Raw genomic sequence first — 11,040 nt, 5'->3', positions numbered from 1 at the left:
AAGAAATCTATAATTAGATCCCACCTACTAACTTCTGTGATTATTTTTTTTGTTGTGGAATTTATAGAATTTTAATATATTTTCCTTGAGTAATGCCTTAATGAACACATTTCTTAAATTGTTCAACCTATTTTTTTCATCATGAAAATGATATATATATATAACCTTTTACTGATAAAAATACTCAGCATCTGTTAAGATTATAGAGTAATCCAAAAGTACAGAAATCCACATTTTAACCCACCAACCTTTCTTTCTGTGATACATATTTTGTTTAGTAATTTATAGAATTTTTAATAACATTATTTCCCGTTTCAATTGTTTGTCAAATGGAAATAAAGTTTAACTTACTTCAACATGTAAAACAAAATTTCAAACTTTAACATGTCCTGTTACTTTGGTAAAATTCAATTTTTCTCAGCAAAGTGTTAAAGGTGAATACGTGAATCAGAATTCTCAGATACTTGAATCAGAATTGTCAGATACTTGAATCAGAATTGTCATATTTCATTGATGTAAACATTGTTGTCTTTTTCTGACATTATCATAATTACCACAGGTAGAAATAAAAAAAGATGTTTTGAATTGAATAAATATATATTAACAGTGAAACCTGTGTAAACCAGACCTCCTGTGGAACTTTTGTTATATTGAAACAGGTTTTCTGATTACTCAGGTTTAATATTTCTTTATTTTGTCCTGATGTAAGAGTCTTGTCTGAATAGCTATATGTATACATTGGGCTCTGTTTGATGTCCTGAGGTAAGAGTCTTGTCTGAATAGCTATATGTATACATTGGGTTCTGTTTGATGTCCTGAGGTAAATGTCTTGTTTGAATAGCTATATGTATACATTGGGTTCTGTTTGATGTCCTGAGGTAAGTGTCTTGTTTGAATAGCTATATGTATACATTGGGTTCTGTTTGATGTCCTGAGGTAAGAGTCTTGTTTGAATAGCTATAGATATACATTGGGTTCTGTTTGACAGGTTTCACTGTAACATATTTATTGATGTTTTTCAAAAGAATGAAAATGGTTCACAAGACTTAAGAAATAATGTTAACATATTGTAATGCAGTATGTAATTCTTTGTGTATTGAATATCTTTATCTGTGATATATAAGCATTTATTAAAGTGTTATCTATTAAAATTAAATGTCTAGAGTACTAGGAGTTTAAATTTTACTAAAATGTTTAAATGAAAAGAGACGAAAGATACCAGATGGACCAAACAAATTAACAACAACCTGACAACACTAGAGCAAAAACATAAAACAAAGGAAAGACAAAATGTCTGCAAGTTAAAAAAAAACTACATAAAAATCTAGAATCAAAAACCATTGATCATTTCTATACAACACAATCCCCACCAAAAACCTGGATGATCTCTATACAACACAATCTCCACCAAAAACCTGGATGATCTCTATACAACACAATCTCCACCAAAAACCTGGATGATCTCTATACAACACCATCTCCACCAAAAACCTGGATGATCTCTATACAACACAATCCCTTCCAACAACCTAGATGATCTCTATACAACACGATCCAAACCAAACACCTGGATGATCTCTATACAACGCAATCCTCACCAAAAACCTGGATGATCTCTATACAACACAATCCCCACCCAAAACCTGGAAGATGTCTATACAACACGATCCCAACCAAAAACCTGGATGATCTCTATACAACACGATCCAAACCAAACACCTGGATGATCTCTATACAACGCAATCCTCACCAAAAACCTGGATGATCTCTATACAACACAATCCCCACCAAAAACCTGGATGCTCTCTATACAACACGATCTCCACCAAAACCTGGAAGATGTCTATACAACACGATACCAACAATAAACCTGGATGATCTCTATACAACACAATCCCCACCAAAAACCTGGATGATCTCTATACAACACAATCCCCACCAAAAACCTGGATGATCTCTATACAACACAATCCCCACCAAAAACCTGGATGATCTCTATACAACACGATCTCCACCAAAAACCTTGAAGATGTCTATACAACACGATCCCAACAATAAACCTGGATGATCTCTATACAACACCATCTCCACCCAAAACCTGGATGATCTCTATACAACACAATCCCCACCAAAAACCTGGATGATCTCTATACAACACAATCCCCACCAAAAACCTGGATGATCTCTATACAACACCATCTCCACCCAAAACCTGGATGATCTCTATACAACACAATCACCACCAAAAACCTGGATGATCTCTATACAACACGATCTCTACCAAAAACCTGGATGATATCTATACAACACGATCCTCACCAAAAACCTGGATGATCTCTATACAAAACGATCCCCACCAAAAACCTGGATGATCTCTATACAACACAATCTCCACCAAAAACCTGGATGATCTCTATACAACACGATCCTCACCAAAAACCTGAATAATCTCTATATAAGACGATCTCCACCAAAAACCTTGAAGATGTCTATACAACACGATCCCAACAATAAACCTGGATGATCTCTATACAACACAATCTCCACCCAAAACCTGGATGATCTCTATACAACACAATCACCACCAAAAACCTGAATAATCTCTATATAAGACGATCTCTACCAAAAACCTGGATGATCTCTATACAACACGATCCTCACCAAAAACCTGGATGATCTCTATACAACACGATCCCCACCAAAAACCTGGATGATCTCTATACAACACAATCACCACCAAAAACCTAGATGATCTCTATACAACACAATCCCCACCAAAAACCTAGATGATCTCTAAACAACAAAATCCCCACCCAAAACCTTGATGATCTCTTTACAACACAATCCCCACCAAAAACCTAGATGATCTCTAAACAACACAATCCCCACCCAAAACCTCTATGATCTCTATACAACACAATCCCCACCAAAAACCTGGATGATCTCTATGCAACACCATCTCCACCCAAAACCTGGATGATCTCTATACAACACCATCTCCACCCAAAACCTGGATGATCTCTATACAACACAATCACCACCAAAAACCTGGATGATCTCTATACAACACGATCCTCACCAAAAACCTGGATGATCTCTAAACAACACGATCTCCACCAAAAACCTGGATGATCTCTATACAACACGATCTCTACCAAAAACCTTGATGATCTCTATACAACACAATCCCCACCAAAAACCTAGATTATCTCTATACAACATGATCCTCACCAAAAACCTAGCTGATCTCTATACAACACAATCCTCACCAAAAACCTAGATTATCTCTATACAACATGATCCTCACCAAAAACCTGGATGGTCTCTATACAACACGATCTCTACCAAAAACCTGGATGATCTCTATACAACACAATCATCACAAAAAACTTGGATGATATCTATACAACACAATCCCCAACAAAAACCTGAATGGTCTCTATACAACACGATCTCTACCAAAAACCTGGATGATCTCTATACAACACAATCCTCACCAAAAACCTGGATGATCTCTATACAACACAATCCCCACCAAAAACCTGAATAATCTCTATACAACACAATCCCCACCCAAAACCTGGATGATCTTTATACAACACAATCCCCACCAAATCCTGGATGATCTCTATACAACACAATCCTCACCAAAACCTTGATAATCTCTATACAACACAATCCCCACCAAAAACCTAGATGATCTCTTAACAACACAATCCCCACCCAAAACCTGGATGATCTCTATACAACACAATCCCCACCAAAAACCTGGATGATCTCTATACAACACCATCTCCACCCAATACCTGGATGATCTCTATACAACACAATCCCCACCAAAAACCTGGATGATCTCTATACAACACAATCCTAACCAAAAACCTAAATGATCTCTATACAACACCATCTCCACCCAAAACCTGGATGATCTCTATACAACACAATCACCACCAAAAACCTGGATGATCTCTATACAACACAATCCCCACCAAAAACCTAGATGATCTCTAAACAACACAATCCCAACCCAAAACCTGGATGATCTCTATACAACACAATCCCCACCAAAAACCTAGATGATCTCTAAACAACACAATCCCCACCCAAAACCTGGATGATCTCTATACAACACAATCCCCACCAAAAACCTGGATGATCTCTATACAACACCATCTCCACCCAAAACCTGGATGATCTCTATACAAAACGATCCCCACCAAAAACCTGGATGATCTCTATACAACACAATCCCCACCAAAACCTGGATGATCTCTATACAACACCATCTCCAACCAAAACCTGGATGATCTCTATACAACACAATCACCACCAAAAACCTGGATGATCTCTATACAACACGATCTCTACCAAAAACCTGGAAGATGTCTATACAACACGATCCCAACAATAAACCTGGATGATCTCTATACAACACAATCTCCACCCAAAACCTGGATGATCTCTATACAACACAATCACCACCAAAAACCTGAATAATCTCTATACAAGACGATCTCTACCAAAAACCTGGATGATCTCTATACAACACGATCCTCACCAAAAACCTGGATGATCTCTATACAACACGATCCCCACCAAAAACCTGGATGATCTCTATACAACACAATCACCACCAAAAACCTAGATGATCTCTATACAACACAATCCCCACCAAAAACCTAGATGATCTCTAAACAACAAAATCCCCACCCAAAACCTTGATGATCTCTATACAACACCATCTCCACCCAAAACCTGGATGATCTCTATACAACACAATCACCACCAAAAACCTGGATGATCTCTATACAACACGATCCTCACCAAAAACCTGGATGATCTCTATACAACACGATCTCCACCAAAAACCTGGATGATCTCTATACAACACGATCTCTACCAAAAACCTTGATGATCTCTATACAACACAATCCCCACCAAAAACCTAGATTATCTCTATACAACATGATCCTCAGCAAAAACCTAGCTGATCTCTATACAACACAATCCTCACCAAAAACCTAGATTATCTCTATACAACATGATCCTCACCAAAAACCTGGATGGTCTCTATACAACACGATCTCTACCAAAAACCTGGATGATCTCTATACAACACAATCATCACAAAAAACTTGGATGATATCTATACAACACAATCCCCAACAAAAACCTGAATGGTCTCTATACAACACGATCTCTACCAAAAACCTGGATGATCTCTATACAACACAATCCTCACCAAAAACCTGGATGATCTCTATACAACACAATCCCCACCAAAAACCTGAATAATCTCTATACAACACAATCCCCACCCAAAACCTGGATGATCTTTATACAACACAATCCCCACCAAAATCCTGGATGATCTCTATACAACACAATCCTCACCAAAACCTTAATAATCTCTATACAACACAATCTCCACCAAAAACCTGGATTATCTCTATACAACACAATCCCCACCAAAAACCTATATTATCTCTATACAACACAATCCCCACAATAAACCTGGATGATCTCTATACAACACAATCCCCACAATAAACCTGGATGATCTCTATACAACACAATCCCCACCAAAAACCTGGATTATCTCTATACAACTCAATCCCAACCAAAAACCTGGATGATGTCTATACAACACAATCCCAACCAAAAACCAGAATAATCTCTATACAACACAATCCCCACAATAAACCTTGATGATCTCTATACAACACGATCCCCACAATAAACCTGGATGATCTGTAAACAACACCAACCTCACCAAAAACCTGGATGATCTCTATACACCACAATCCCCACCCAAATCCTGGATGATCTCTATACAACACAATCCCCACCAAAAACCTAGATGATCTCTTAACAACACAATCCCCACCCAAAACCTGGATGATCTCTATACAACACAATCCCCACCAAAAACCTGGATGATCTCTATACAACACCATCTCCACCCAATACCTGGATGATCTCTATACAACACAATCCCCACCAAAAACCTGGATGATCTCTATACAACACAATCCTAACCAAAAACCTAAATGATCTCTATACAACACCATCTCCACCCAAAACCTGGATGATCTCTATACAACACAATCACCACCAAAAACCTGGATGATCTCTATACAACACAATCACCACCAAAAACCTAGATGATCTCTAAACAACACAATCCCAACCCAAAACCTGGATGATCTCTATACAACACAATCCCCACCAAAAACCTAGATGATCTCTAAACAACACAATCCCCACCCAAACCTGGATGATCTCTATACAACACAATCCCCACCAAAAACCTGGATGATCTCTATACAACACCATCTCCACCCAAAACCTGGATGATCTCTATACAACACAATCCCCACCAAAAACCTGGATGATCTCTATACAACACAATCCCCACCAAAAACCTGGATGATCTCTATACAACACCATCTCCACCCAAAACCTGGATGATCTCTATACAACACAATCACCACCAAAAACCTGGATGATCTCTATACAACACGATCTCTACCAAAAACCTGGATGATATCTATACAACACGATCCTCACCAAAAACCTGGATGATCTCTATACAAAACGATCCCCACCAAAAACCTGGATGATCTCTATACAACACAATCTCCACCAAAAACCTGGATGATCTCTATACAACACGATCTCCACAAAAAACCTGGAAGATGTCTATACAACACGATCCCAACAATAAACCTGGATGATCTCTATACAACACAATCTCCACCCAAAACCTGGATGATCTCTATACAACACAATCACCACCAAAAACCTGAATAATCTCTATACAAGACGATCTCTACCAAAAACCTAGATGATCTCTATACAACACGATCCTCACCAAAAACCTGGATGATCTCTATACAACACGATCCCCACCAAAAACCTGGATGATCTCTATACAACACAATCACCACCAAAAACCTAGATGATCTCTATACAACACAATCCCCACCAAAAACCTAGATGATCTCTAAACAACAAAGTCCCCACCCAAAACCTTGATGATCTCTATACAACACAATCCCCACCAAAAACCTAGATGATCTCTAAACAACACAATCCCCACCCAAAACCTCTATGATCTCTATACAACACAATCCCCACCAAAAACCTGGATGATCTCTATGCAACACCATCTCCACCCAAAACCTGGATGATCTCTATACAACACCATCTCCACCCAAAACCTGGATGATCTCTATACAACACAATCACCACCAAAAACCTGGATGATCTCTATACAACACGATCCTCACCAAAAACCTGGATGATCTCTATAAAACACGATCTCCACCAAAAACCTGGATGATCTCTATACAACACGATCTCTACCAAAAACCTTGATGATCTCTATACAACACAATCCCCACCAAAAACCTAGATTATCTCTATACAACATGATCCTCACCAAAAACCTAGCTGATCTCTATACAACACAATCCTCACCAAAAACCTAGATTATCTCTATACAACATGATCCTCACCAAAAACCTGGATGGTCTCTATACAACACGATCTCTACCAAAAACCTGGATGATCTCTATACAACACAATCATCACAAAAAACTTGGATGATATCTATACAACACAATCCCCAACAAAAACCTGAATGGTCTCTATACAACACGATCTCTACCAAAAACCTGGATGATCTCTATACAACACAATCCTCACCAAAAACCTGGATGATCTCTATACAACACAATCCCCACCAAAAACCTGAATAATCTCTATACAACACAATCCCCACCCAAAACCTGGATGATCTTTATACAACACAATCCCCACCAAAATCCTGGATGATCTCTATACAACACAATCCTCACCAAAACCTTGATAATCTCTATACAACACAATCTCCACCAAAAACCTGGATTATCTCTATACAACACAATCCCCACCAAAAACCTATATTATCTCTATACAACACAATCCCAACAATAAACCTGGATGATCTCTATACAACACAATCCCCACAATAAACCTGGATGATCTCTATACAACACAATCCCCACCAAAAACCTGGATTATCTCTATACAACTCAATCCCAACCAAAAACCTGGATGATGTCTATACAACACAATCCCAACCAAAAACCAGAATAATCTCTATACAACACAATCCCCACAATAAACCTTGATGATCTCTATACAACACGATCCCCACAATAAACCTGGATGATCTGTAAACAACACCAACCTCACCAAAAACCTGGATGATCTCTATACACCACAATCCCCACCAAAAACCTGGATGATCTCTATACAACACAATCCCCACCAAAAACCTGAATAAACTCTATACAACACAATCCCCACCCAAAACCTGGATGATCTTTATACAACACAATCACCACCAAAATCCTGGATGATCTCTATACAACACAATCCCCACCAAAAACCTGGATGATCTCTATACAACACGATCTCCACCAAAAACATGGATGATCTCTATGCAACTTGATCCCCATTAAAAACCAGGATGATCTCTATACTACACAATCTCCTCCAAAAACCTGGATGATCTCTATACAACACAATCTCCACCAAAAACCTGGATGATCTCTTTACAACACAATCCCCACCAAAAACCTGGATGATCTCTATACAACACAATCCCCACCAAAAACCTGGATGATCTCTTTACAACACAATCCCCACCAAAAACCTGGATGATCTCTATACAACACAATCCCCACCAAAAACCTGGATGATCTCTATGCAACACAATCCCCACCAAAAACCTGGATGATGTCTAAACAACACAATCCCCACCAAAAACCTGGATGATCTCTAAACAACACAATCACCACCAAAAACCTGGATGATCTCTATACAACACAATCCCCACCAAAAACCTAGATGATCTATATACAACACAATCACCACCAAAAACCTGGATGATCGCTATACAACACGATCCCCACCAAAAACCTAGATGATCTCTTTACAACACAATCCCCACCAAAAACCTAGATGATCTCTAAACAACACAATCCCCACCCAAAACCTGGATGATCTCTATACAACACAATCCCCACCAAAAACCTGGATGATCTCTATACAACACAATCCCCACCAAAAACTTGGATGATCTCTATACAACACAGTCCTTACCAAAAACCTGAATAATCTGTATACAACATGATCCCCTCAAAAACCTGGATGATCTCTTTACAACACAATCCACCAAAAACCTGAATAATCTCTTAAAACGATCCCGACCGCTGTGTGTCAAAACTGTCAGGTTGAGGATACATGTAGTACTCACTACTTTTAGAGTGCCCTTTTCACATCGAAGAAAGATACATCATACATATTGGTGGTTGGTTTTTTTCAAATTAGAAAGATTATATTGAGCTTCTATTAGCTTGTGACGGGGACATTTCATTTAACAAAATGTTTAAACAAAACAAAAACATGGATGATCTCTATACAACATGATCCCCATTAAAAACCTGGATGATCTCTATACAACACAATCTCCTCCAAAAACCTGGATGATCTGTATACAACACAATCTCCACCAAAAACCTGGATGATCTCTTTACAACACAATCCCCACCAAAAACCTGGATGATCTCTATACAACACAATCCCCACCAAAACCCTGGATGATCTCTATACAACACAATCCCCACCAAAAACCTGGATGATGTCTAAACAACACAATCCCCACCAAAAACCTGGATGATCTCTAAACAACACAATCACCACCAAAAACCTGGATGATCTCTATACAACACAATCCCCACCAAAAACCTAGATGATCTCTATACAACACAATCACCACCAAAAACTTGGATGATCGCTATACAACACAATCCCCACCTAAAACCTGGATGATCTCTATACAACACAATCCCCACCAAAAACCTAGATGATCTCTAAACAACACAATCCCCACCCAAAACCTGGATGATCTCTATACAACACAATCCCCACCAAAAACCTGGATGATCTCTTTACAACACAGTCCTTACCAAAAACCTGAATAATCTCTATACAACATGATCCCATCAAAAACCTGGATGATCTCTATACAACACAATCCTCACCAAAAACCTGAATAATCTCTTAAAACGATCCCCTCCGCTGTGTGTCAAAACTGTCACGTTGAGGATACATGTAGTACTCACTACTTTTAGAGTGCCCTTTTCACATCGAAGAAAGATACATCATACATATTGGTGGTTGGTTTTTTTTCAAATTAGAAAGATATGCTATTTATATTGTCTATTAGCTTGTGGCGGGGACATTTCATTTAACAAAATGTTTAAACAAAACAAAAAAAACTTTGAGTTTGTACAATCATATCAGAATTCCTCAAAGATTAAGAACATTCAATTTACATTCTGAATTCCTACTTTCCAACTCTTTGATGCAGACATCACTCCAGGTCAGTTTCTTACATTATCCAAGAATATTGTATTTTTAGTTTTGATGCCCCTTTTATGGGCATTGGTTTTTTTTGGGTCTGTGCGTCCGTCCGCTCGTTCGTTCTTCCGTCCGTCCGTACGTCCGTTTCAGATTAAAGTTTTTTGTCAAGATAATTTTGAATGAAGTTGAAGACAAATCAACTTGAAACCTAGTACATGTGTAGAGTGTTGTCCCTAATTTCACGGTCCACTGAACGTAGAAAATGATAGTGCTAGTGGGGCATTCGTGTACTATGGACACATTCTTGTTGTTTGTAGTTTGTATTATATGCATCCCTATTAATATGTTTCTTCATTATCTAATGCATTTTGTGTTTATATTTATATAGGATCGACGTCACTATTATAATGATTATGTTGTAAGCTCAAAGCGTGTGTCACAGAGGCAGATTTGAGGCTTGGCTCCCACTTTAGTGAGAGAACAAAATTGGTTGATTACATTGGGAATCATTGAAGCATGACTGGAGCTGTCCCACTCTTATGCAGTCACCCTCCCCCTTTTTATAAAAATTTGTTCTGGATCCGCATACGTGGATCCAAGGAGGGGCTTGGGGACCCTGGTCCA

General features: G+C 38.4%; 1 long non-coding RNA gene across 1 annotated transcript; it reads left to right on the top strand.

Annotated features, from left to right (window-relative positions):
* The first annotated feature begins 97 nt into the window (after positions 1-97).
* Positions 98-1,164, top strand: LOC143084826 (uncharacterized). Its single transcript, XR_012981177.1, has 2 exons — positions 98-704; positions 937-1,164. It is a non-coding gene; the product is annotated as an uncharacterized LOC143084826 (long non-coding RNA).
* The last annotated feature ends 9,876 nt before the right edge of the window (positions 1,165-11,040 follow it).

The sequence above is a fragment of the Mytilus galloprovincialis genome, chromosome 8, assembly GCF_965363235.1.
Source record: "Mytilus galloprovincialis chromosome 8, xbMytGall1.hap1.1, whole genome shotgun sequence".
Taxonomy (NCBI): Eukaryota; Metazoa; Mollusca; class Bivalvia; order Mytilida; family Mytilidae; genus Mytilus; species Mytilus galloprovincialis.
Note: the sequence above shows the minus strand (reverse complement) of the source record. Positions and strands in the feature narration are given on the sequence as shown.